Source organism: Arachis hypogaea, chromosome 5, assembly GCF_003086295.3.
Source record: "Arachis hypogaea cultivar Tifrunner chromosome 5, arahy.Tifrunner.gnm2.J5K5, whole genome shotgun sequence".
Taxonomy (NCBI): domain Eukaryota; kingdom Viridiplantae; phylum Streptophyta; class Magnoliopsida; order Fabales; family Fabaceae; genus Arachis; species Arachis hypogaea.
The window spans coordinates 75,695,333-75,706,494 of record NC_092040.1 but is presented as its reverse complement, the minus strand read 5'-3'; the positions used below and the strand labels follow the sequence as shown (position 1 = coordinate 75,706,494).

The 11,162-nt window shown below is 40.0% G+C and overlaps 1 non-coding gene across 1 annotated transcript; it reads right to left on the bottom strand.

Annotated features, from left to right (window-relative positions):
- Window positions 1–895: 895 nt before the first annotated feature.
- LOC112804714 (small nucleolar RNA R71) lies at window positions 896–1,003 on the bottom strand. The gene has a single exon (XR_003203331.1). It is a non-coding gene; the product is annotated as a small nucleolar RNA R71 (small nucleolar RNA).
- Between the last annotated feature and the right edge of the window lie 10,159 nt (window positions 1,004–11,162).

Here is an 11,162-nt window from a genome sequence, read left to right as displayed (position 1 = left end):
TTTAATCACATCTTTTTCAAAATAGTTTTCAATCAAATCTTTTTGATTTCTAATTTCAAAATCTTTTTCAAAAATCACTTGATTTCTTTTCCACTTTTAATTTTCGAAAATCAATTAAAGTTTTTCAAAAATATTTTCAAAATCTTTTACTTAATTTTCGAAAATTACTTCCCTTCTTCTCACATCCTTCTATTATTGGAGTACCACTCCTTCTCAATGCACAATTCGAACTCCATCTAATTAAGTTCGAATTCTTCTCCTTCTGTCTTCTATTTTTCTTTTCTTCTGACACCTCAAGGAATCTCTATACTGTGACATAAAGGATTCCATATTTTCTTGTTTTCTTCTCTTTCATATGAGCAGGAACAAGGACAAAGGCATTCTTGTTGAAGCTGATCCTGAACCTGAAAGGACCTTGAAACGAAAGCTAAGAGAAGCTAAGGCACAACTCTTTGTAGAGGACCTAAACGAATTCTTCAAGGAAGAAGAACACATGGCAGCTGAAAACAACAATGCCAACAATGCAAGGAAGGTGCTGGGTGACTTTACTGCACCTACTCCCGACTTCTATGGGAGAAGCATCTCTATCCCTGCCATTGGAGCAAACAACTTTGAGCTTAAGCCTCAATTAGTTTCTCTAATGCAACAGAATTGCAAGTTTCATGGACTTCCATTGGAAGATCCTCATCAGCTTTTAGCTGAGTTCTTGCAAATCTGTGACACTGTTAAGACTAATGGGGTTGACCCTGAGGTCTACAGACTAATGCTATTCCCTTTTGCTGTAAGAGACAAAGCTAGAACATGGTTGGACTCTCAACCTAAAGAAAGCCTGGACTCTTGGGAAAAGCTAGTCAATGCCTTCTTGGCAAAGTTTTTTACACCTCAAAAATTGAGTAAGCTTAGAGTGGAAGTCCAAACCTTCAGACAGAAGGAAGGAGAATCCCTCTATGAAGCTTGGGAAAGATACAAACAATTAATCAAAAAGTGTCCTTCTGATATGCTTTCTGAATGGAGCATCATAGGTATTTTCTATGATGGTCTCTCTGAACTGTCCAAGATGTCTTTGGATAGCTCTTCTGGAGGATCTCTTCATCTGAAGAAGACGCCTACTAAAGCTCAAGAACTGATTGAAATGGTTGCAAATAACCAATTCATGTACACTTCTGAAAGAAATCCTGTGAACAATGGGACTAGTCAGAAGAAAGGAGTTCTTGAGATTGAAACTCTGAATGCCATATTGGCTCAGAATAAAATATTGACTCAACAAGTCAATATGATTTCTCAAAGTCTGTCTGGAATGCAAAATGCACCAAGCAGTACTAAGGAGGCTTCATCTGAGGAAGAAGCCTATGATCCTGAGAACCCTTCAATGGAAGAGGTGAATTACATGGGAGAACCCTATGGAAACACCTATAATCCTTCTTGGAGAAATCATCCAAATTTCTCATGGAAGGATCAACAGAGACCTCAACAAGGTTTCAACAACAATAATGGTGGAAGAAATAGGTTTAGCAATAGCAAACCTTTTCCATCATCTTCTCAGCAACAGACAGAGAGCTCTAAGCAGAATACCTCTGACTTAGCAACCATGGTCTCTGATCTAATCAAAACCACTCAAAGTTTCATGACTGAAACAAGGTCCTCCATCAGAAATTTGGAAGGACAAGTGGGTCAGCTGAGCAAGAAAATTACTGAACTCCCTCCTAGTACTCTCCCAAGCAATACAGAAGAAAATCCAAAAGGAGAGTGCAAGGCCATCAACATGGCCGAATTTTGGGAGGAAGAAGAGGCAGTGAACGCCACTGAGGAAGGCCTCACTGGACGTCCACTGGCCTCCAATGAGTTTCCCAATGAGGAACCATGGGAATCTGAGGCTCAAACTGAGACCATAGAGATTCCATTGGACTTACTTCTGCCATTCATGAGCTCTGATGAGTATTCTTCCTCTGAAGAGGATGAGTATGTCACTGAAGAGCAAGTTGCTAAATACCTTGGAGCAATCATGAAGCTAAATGACAAGTTATTTGGAAATGAGACTTGGGAGGATGAATCCCCTTTGCTCACCAAAGAACTGGATGACTTGTCTAGGCAGAAACTGCCTCAAAAGAGACAGGATCCTGGGAAGTTTTCAATACCTTGTACCATAGGCACCATGACCTTCAAGAAGGCCTTGTGTGACTTAGGGTCAAGTGTAAACCTCATGCCCCTCTCTGTAATGGAGAAGTTAAGGATCTCTGAGGTGCAAGCTGCAAAAATCTCACTAGAGATGGCAGACAACTCAAGAAAACAAGCCTATGGACTTGTAGAGGATGTTCTGGTTAACGTTGAAGACCATTACATCCCTACTGATTTCATAGTCCTAGAAACTGGGAAGTGCATGGATGAATCCATCATCCTTGGCAGACCCTTCCTAGCCACAGCAAAGGCTGTGATTGATGCTGATAGAGGAGAATTGATCATTCAAGTGAATGAAGAACCCTTGGTGTTTAAGGCTCAAGGATATCCCTCTGTCATCATGGAGAGGAAGCATGAAGAGCTTCTCTCAAAACAGAGCCAAACAGAGCCCCCACAGTCAAACTCTAAGTTTGGTGTTGGGAGGCCACAACCAAACTCTAAGTTTGGTGTTGAACCCCCACATTCAAACTCTAAGTTTGGTGTTGGGAGGTTCCAACATGGCTCTGAGCAATTCTGAGGCTCCATGAGAGTCCTCTGTCAAGCTACTGACATTAAAGAAGCGCTTGTTGGGAGGCAACCCAATGTTATATTTTATCTATTTTCTTTTGTTATTTTATCTTTTTTGTAGGTTGATGATCATGAGAAGTCACAAAATTAATGAAAAAAGCAAAAACAGAATGAAAAACAGGAAGAAAAACAGCACACCCTGGAGGACGCACCTACTGGCGTTTAAACGCTAGTGAGGTTAGCTGTTGGGCGTTTAACGCCCAGTCTGGCACCATTCTGGGCGTTTAACGCCAGAAAGGGGCACCAGACTGGCGTTAAACGCCAGAGAAGGGCAAGAACCTGGCGTTAAACGCCAGAAATGGGCACCAGCCCGGCGTTTAACGCCAGAAATGGCTAAAAACGTGTTTTTTCTTGCTATTTGGTGCAGGGATGACTTTTCCTTGACACCTCAGGATCTGTGGACCCCACAGGATCCCTACCTACCCTACCACTCTCTCTTTCTTCTTCACCCATTCACCAATCACCTCACTACCTCTTCCCCAAAAACCCTTCCCCCTTTCCTATATAAACCCTCCTTCACTCCTTCATCTTCACACCTCCTAAACACCATTTCTCTCCCCTTTGGCCGAACACAAAGCCATTCCCTTCTTCCTCATTTCTTCTTCTTCTACTCTCTTCTTTCTTCTTTTGCTCGAGGACGAGCAAATCTTTTAAGTTTGGTGTGGTAAAAGCATTGCTTTTGTTTTTTCATAACCATTTATGGCATCCAAGGCCGGAGAAACCTCAAGAAAGAGGAAAGGGAAAGCAAAAGCTTTCACCTCCGAGTCATGGGAGATGGAGAGATTCATCTCAAGGGTGCATCAAGACCACTTCTATGAAGTTGTGGCCATGAAGAAGGTGATCCATGAGGTCCCTTTCAAACTCAAAAAGGGTCAACTTTGATCAAAGGTTGGACCAAGTCCTCACAGACATTTGTGAAGAGGGCACCTAATGAAAGAGAGATTCAAGAGGGAAGCCGGTTCAACTGAGAAGGCATGACCTCAAGCCCATCACTAAGAAAAGGATGGAGCAAACAAGAGACCCCTCTCATCATGGGATCCCTGAGATGCCTCAAGGGATACACTTTCCTCCACAAGACCATTGGGAGCAAATTAACACCTCCCTAGGAGAATTGAGTTCCAACATGGGACAACTAAGGGTGGAGCACCAAGAACATTCCATCCTCCTCTATGAGATTAGAAAAGATCAAAGAATCATGAGAAAGGAGCAACAAAGACAAGGAAGAGACATTGAGGAGCTCAAGCACTCCATAAGACCTTCAAGAGGAAGAACAAGCCGCCATCACTAAGGTGGACCCGTTCTTTAATCTCCTTGTTCTTTATTTTCTTGTTTTTCGAATTTTCATGCTTATGTTTATCTATGTTTGTGTCTTATGATCATTAGTGTCTTAGTGTCTATGCCTTAAAGTTATGAATGTCCTATGAATCCATCACCTTTCTTAAATGAAAACTGTTTTTATCACAAAAGAACAAGAAGTACAGGATTTCGAATTCATCTTTAAAACTAGCTTAATTAGTTTGATGTGGTGACAATACTTTTTGTTTTCTGAATGTATGCTTAAACAGTGCATATGTCTTTTGAATTTGTTGTTCATGAATGTTAAAATTGTTGGCTCTTGAAAGAATGATGAAAAAGGAGACATGTTACTGAGGATCTGTAAAATCATAAAAATGATTCTTGAAGCAAGAAAAAGCAGTGAATACAAAAAAAAAAAAAGAAAAAAAAAGAAAACGAAAAAAAAAGAGAGAGAGAGAAAAGAAAGAAATAAAGTTGTGATCCAAGGTAAAAAGAGTGTGCTTAAGAACCCTGGACACCTCTAATTGGGGACTTTAGCAAAGCTGAGTCACAATCTGAAAAGGTTCACCCAATTATGTGTCTGTGGCATGTATGTATCCGGTGGTAATACTGGAAGACAGAGTGCTTTGGGCCACGGCCAAGACTCAATAAGTAGCTATGTTCAAGAATCATCATACTTAACTAGGAGAATCAATGACACTATCTGGATTCTGAGATTCCTAAAGAAGCCAATCATTCTGAATTTCAAAGGATAAAGTGAGATGCCAAAACTGTTCGGAGGCAAAAAGCTACTAGTCCCGCTCATCTAATTTGGAGCTAAGTTTCATTGATAATTTGGAGTTATAGTATATTCTCTTCTTTTTATCTTATTTGATTTTCAGTTGCTTGAGGACAAGCAACAATTTAAGTTTGGTGTTGTGATGAGCGGATAATTTGTACGCTTTTTGGCATTGTTTTTAGTATGTTTTTGATATGATATAGTTAGTTTTTAATATATTTTTATTAGTTTTTAGTTAAAATTCACTTTTCTGGACTTTACTATGAGTTTGTGTGTTTTTCTGTGATTTCAGGTATTTTCTGGCTGAAATTGAGGGACCTGAGCAAAAATCTGATTCAGAGACCAAAAAGGACTGCGGATGCTGTTGGATTCTGACCTCCCTGCACTCGAAGTGGATTTTCTGGAGCTACAGAAGCCCAATTGGCGCGCTCTCAACGGAGTTGGAAGGTAGACATCCTGGGCTTTCCAGCAATATATGATAGTCCATACTTTGCCCAAGATTTGATGGCCCAAACCGGCGTTCAAAGTCACCCTCAGGAATCCCAGCGTTAAACGCTGGAACTGGCACCAAAATGGGAGTTAAACGCCCAAACTGGCATAAAAGCTGGCGTTTAACTCCAAGAGAAGTCTCTACACGAAAATGCTTCATTGCTCAGCCCAAGCACACACCAAGTGGGCCCGGAAGTGGATTTTTATGTCATTTACTCATCTCTGTAAACCTTAGGCTACTAGTTTTCTATAAGTAGGACCTTTTACTATTGTAATTTCATCTTGGTTCTTCTGGCTCCCTCTCTGGGACCGAAGCCAATGATCACTCTTGTTCTTATGTATTTTCAACGGTGGAGTTTCTACACACCATAGATTAAGGTGTGGAGCTCTGCTGTACCTCGAGTATTAATGCAATTACTATTGTTCTTCCATTCAATTCCGCTTGTTCTTGTTCTAAGATATCACTTGTTCTTCAACTTGATGAATGTGATGATCCGTGACACTCATCATCATTCTCACCTATGAACGTGTGACTGACAACCACCTCCGTTCTATCTTCGATTGGGTGAATATCTCTTGGATTCTTTAACCGGAATCTTCGTGGTATAGGCGAGAACTGATGGCAGCATTCAAGAGAATCCGGAAGGTCTAACCTTGTCTGTGGTATTCTGGGTAGGATTCAATGATTGAATGACTGTGACGTGCTTCAAACTCCTAGCAGGCGGGGCGTTAGTGACAGACGCAAAAGAATCGATGGATTCTATTCCGGCCTGACCGAGAACCGACAGCTGAATTCCGCGTGCTGTGACAGAGCATATGCAATCGTTTTCAGTGAGAGGATGGGAGGTAGCCACTGACAATGGTGAAACCCTACACAAGCTTGCCATGGAAAGGAATAAGAAGGATTGGATGAAGACAGTAGGAAAGCAGAGAGACGGAAGGGAAGGCATCTTCATGCGCTTATCTGAAGTTCCTACCAATGAATTACATAAGTATCTCTATCTTTATCTCATTGTTATTTTCGTTCATCACCATATCCATTTGAGTTTGCCTGACTAAGATTTACAAGATGACCATAGCTTGCTTCATACTAACAATCTCCGTGGGATCGACCCTTACTCGCGTAAGGTTTATTACTTGGACGACCCAGTGCACTTGCTGGTTAGTTGTGCGAAGTTGTGTAATGCCATGGTATTGAACACCAAGTTTTTGGGGTTCATGACCGGGGATTATGAGAGTTGTGAAAAGTATTGTTCACAATTTCGCGCACCAATGGCCTGATCCACAGTTACTTCTGATCGGTTGCTAGTAGGAATGATAGAGCGTTGGATGAACTCCAACCATCCTCTAGCCACAGGCTTAAGGTCTGGTCTTCTCAATTGAACTGGCTTGCCTCTTGAGTTTCTTTTCCATTGAGCTCCTTCCACACATGTGTCCATGAGGACTTGGTCCAACCTTTGATCAAAGTTGACCCTTCTAGTGTAGGGGCGTGCGTTTTCTTGCATCATTGGCAAGTTGAACGCTAACCTTACATTTTCCGGACTGAAATCCAAGTATTTCCCCGGAACCATTGTAAGCCAATTCTTTGGATTCGGGTTCATACTTTGATCATGGTTCCTAGTGATCCATGCATTGGCATAGAACTCTTGAACCATTAAGATTCCGACTTGTTGAATGGGATTGGTGAGAACTTCCTAACCTCTTCTTTAGATCTCATGTTGGATCTCTGGATACTCATTCCTTTTGAGCATGAAAGGGACCTCAGGGATCACCTTCTTCTTGGCCACAACTTTATAAAAGTGGTCTTGATGGAACTTTGAGATGAATCTCTCCATCTTCCATGACTCGAAGGTTTCTCCGACTTTAGGTGCTATAAATGGTTATGAAAAAACAAAAAGCGATGCTTTTACCACACCAAACTTAAAAGGTTTGCTCGTCCTTGACCAAAAAATAGAAAGAAAGAAGGGGAAGAAGAAGAGAATGGAGGAGATTGAGGGAGATGAGTGGTTCGGCCAAGGGGGTATAAGGTGATTGTGATGTGTAAAAATGAAGGAGGGATGAGGGGTTTATATAGGAGTGGGGGAGGGTTGGGTGCGTGTATTTTGGGTTGGGTTTGGGAGGGAAAGGATTTTGAATTTTGGAGGTGATTGGTGAAGGGTATTTAGGGTAGAGAGATGGAGGTGATTGGTGAAGGGTATTTGCGGAAGAGTGTTATGAAAAGGTGAGAGAGAGAGAGAGAGAGAGAGAGAGAGAGAGAGAGAGAGAGAGAATAAGTTGAGGTTGGTGGGATCCTGTGGGGTCCACAGATCCTGAGGGGTCAAGGACTTCTCATCCCTGCTCTATTTAGGCATGCAAAACGCCCTTAGAGTGCAATTCTAACATTAAACGTCAGACTGTTGCTTGTTTCTGGCGTTAAACGCCAGCTTTTATACCTTTCCTGGCGTTTAACGCCAGCTTGTTGTCCTGTTCTGGCGTTAAACGCCAGTCTGTTGCCCATTTCTGGCGTTGAACGCCCAGAATGGTGTCAGACTGGGTGTTTAACGCCCATCCTGCTACCCTTACTGGCGTTTAAATGCCAGTAAGTTTTTCCTCCAGAGTGTGCTATTTTTGAATTTGCTTTGATTTTTGTGGTTGTTTTTGTGACTCCACATGATCATCAACCTAAAGAAAATATAAAATAATAATGGAAAATGGAAATTTAACATAGATAACTAAAAATTAGGTTACCTCCCAATGAGCGCTTCTTTAATGTCAATAGCTTGACAGTGGGCTCTCATGGAGCCTCACAGATAATCAGAGCATGGTTATAGCCTCTCAACACCAAACTTAGAATTTGAATGTGGGGGCTTTGTTTGACTCTGTATTGGGAGAAGCTTTTCATGCTTCTTCTCCATGTGTACAGAAGGAGAACCTTGAGTCTTGAAAACAAGGTAGTCCTTATTCAATTGAAGAACCAACTCTCCTCTGTCAACATCAATCACAGCTTTTGTTGTGGCTAGGAAAGGTCTGCCAAGGATGATGGATTCATCCTCATCCTTCCCAGTGTCTAGGATTATGAAATCAGCAGGAATGTAAAGGCCTTCAACCTTTACTAGCACGTCCTCTACTAGTCCATAAGCTTGTTTCATTAATTTGTTTGCCATCTCTAGTGAGATTCTTGTAGCTTGTACCTCAAAGATTCCTAGTTTCTCTATTACAGAGAGTGACATGAGGTTAATACCTGACCCTAGGTCACACAAAGCCTTCTCAAAGGTCATGGTGCCTAAGGTACAGGGTATTAAAAATTTACCAGGATCCTGTTTCTTTTGAGGTAAAGTTTGCTGAACCCAGGTATTCAGTTCATTAATGAGCAATGGAGGTTCATCTTCCCAAGTCTCATTACCAAATAGCTTGGCATTCAGCTTCATGATTGCTCCTAAATACTGGGTAACTTGCCCTTCAGCAATGTTTTCATCTTTTTCAGAAGATGAATAGTCATCAGAGCTCATGAATGGTAAAAGAAAATTTAATGGAATCTCTATAATCTCTGTATGAGCCTCAGATTTCTTTGGTTCCTCATTGGGGTACTCATTAATGACCAGTGGACGTTCCTTGAGGTTTTCCTTACTGGGAATCACTGCCTTTTCACTCTCTCCAGGTTTGGCCATGTTGGTCACAGTTATGGCCTTGCACTCTCTTTTAGGATTCTCTTCTGTACTGCTTGGGAGAGTGCTAGGAGGAGTTTCAGTAACCCTTTTACTTAGCTGACCCACTTGTGCCTCCAAGTTTCTGATGGAGGACCTTGTTTCATTCATGAAACTGAAAGTGTCCTTAGATAGATTAGAGACTATATTTGCTAAGCTAGATGGATTCTGCTCAGAATTCTCTATCTGTTGCTGAGAGGATGATGGAAAAGGCATGCCATTGCTAAACCTGTTTCTTCCACCATTATTATTGTTAAAGCCTTGTTGAGGCTTTTGTTGATCCTTCCATGAGAATTTTGATGATTTCTCCATGAGGGATTATAGGTGTTTCCATAGGCTTCACCCATGTAATTCACCTCTGCCATTGCAAGGTTCTCAGGATCATAAGTTTCTTCTTTAGAAGATGCTTCTTTAGTACTGTTGGATGCATTTTGCAATTCATTCAGACTCTGAGAAATCATATTGACTTGCTGAGTCAATATTTTGTTATGAGCCAATATGGCATTCAGAGTATCAATTTCAAGAACTCCCTTCCTATGAGGCATCCCATTATTCACAGGATTCCTTTAAGAGGTGTACACGAATTTGTTATTTGCAACCATTTCAATGAGTTCCTGAGCTTCTGCAGGTGTTTTCTTCAGGTGAATAGATCCACATGCAGAATGGTCTAATGACATCTTAGATAATTCAGACAGACCATCATAGAATATATCCAGGATGGTCCATTCTGAGTGCATGTCAGAAGGACACTTTTTGGTCAGTTGCTTGTATCTTTCCCAAGCTTCATAGAGGGGTTCACCTTCTTTTTGCCCGAAGGTTTGAACATCCACTCTAAGCTTGCTCAGCTTTTAAGGAGGAAAAAATTTGACTAAGAAAGTCGTGACCAGCTTATCCCAAGAGTTCTGGCTATCTCTAGGTTGAGAGTCCAACCATGTTCTAGCTCTGTCTCTTACAGCAAAAGGGAAAAGCATAAGCTTATAGACCTCGGGATCAACTCTATTGGTCTTAACAATATCACAGATCTGCAAGAATTCAGTTAAAAACTGAAAAGGATCTTCTGATGGAAGTCCATAAAACTTGCAATTCTGTTGCATCAGAGAAACTAATTGAGGCTTAAGCTCAAAATTGTTCGCTCCAATGGCAGGGATTGAGATGCTTCTTCCATGGAAGTTGGAAGTTGGTGTAGTAAAATCACCAAGCACCTTCCTTGCATTGTCATTGTTGTTGGGTTCGGCCATTACTTCTTTTTCGAGATTCTCTGTAAGGTTTTCTCTGGATTGTTGTGCTTTAGCTTCTCTTAGCTTCTTTTTCAGAGTCCTTTCAGGTTCAGAGTCAGCTTCAACAAGAATGTTCTTGTCCTTGCTCCTACTCATATGAAAAAGAAGAGAACAGAAAGGAAGAGGAATCCTGTATGTCACAGTATAGAGATTCCTTTATGTGACTAGAAAAAGAGAAGAATAGAAGAATGATGTAGAAAGAAGAGATGAAGAATTCGAACACAGAGAGGGAGAGAGGGTTCGAATTATAAGAAGAAGAGAAGTGTTAGTAATTAAATGAAATAAATAGAAAGAGAAGAGAGGGAGAAAAAATTCGAATTTTTAAATATAAGAAAAGAAAAATATTTTTGTTTTTATTTTAATTATAAACTAGAATTCGAATTTATTAAAAGAGATAAAATTAAAATTTTAAAACAATTAGTTAATTTAAAAAGATTTTTGAAAAAGAAGTTAATGATTTTCGAAAATTAGAGACAGGAAAGTGGTTAGATAGTTTTGAAAAAGATAAGAATTTTAAAATCAAACAAAAAGTTAAGTAGTTAATTGAAAAAGATTTGAAAATCAATTTTGAAAAGATAAGAAGTTAGAAAAAGATTTTGAAATTGATTTTGAAAAAGATTTGAAAAGAAAATTAAAAAGATTTGATTTTTGAAATTAAAGTTGATTACTTGACTAACAAGAAACTAAAAGATAAGATTCTAGAATTTAAAGATTAAATCTTTCTTAATAGGCAAGTAATAACTTGAAATTTTTTGACTCAAAACATTAAATGTTAGCAATTAATTTCGAAAATATGAAATAAAAGTAAGAAAAAGATTTTGAAAATCAATTTTAAAAATTTTTGAAAATATAAAAGAAAAATGAAAAGATTTGATTTTTGAAAATGTTTTGAAAAGA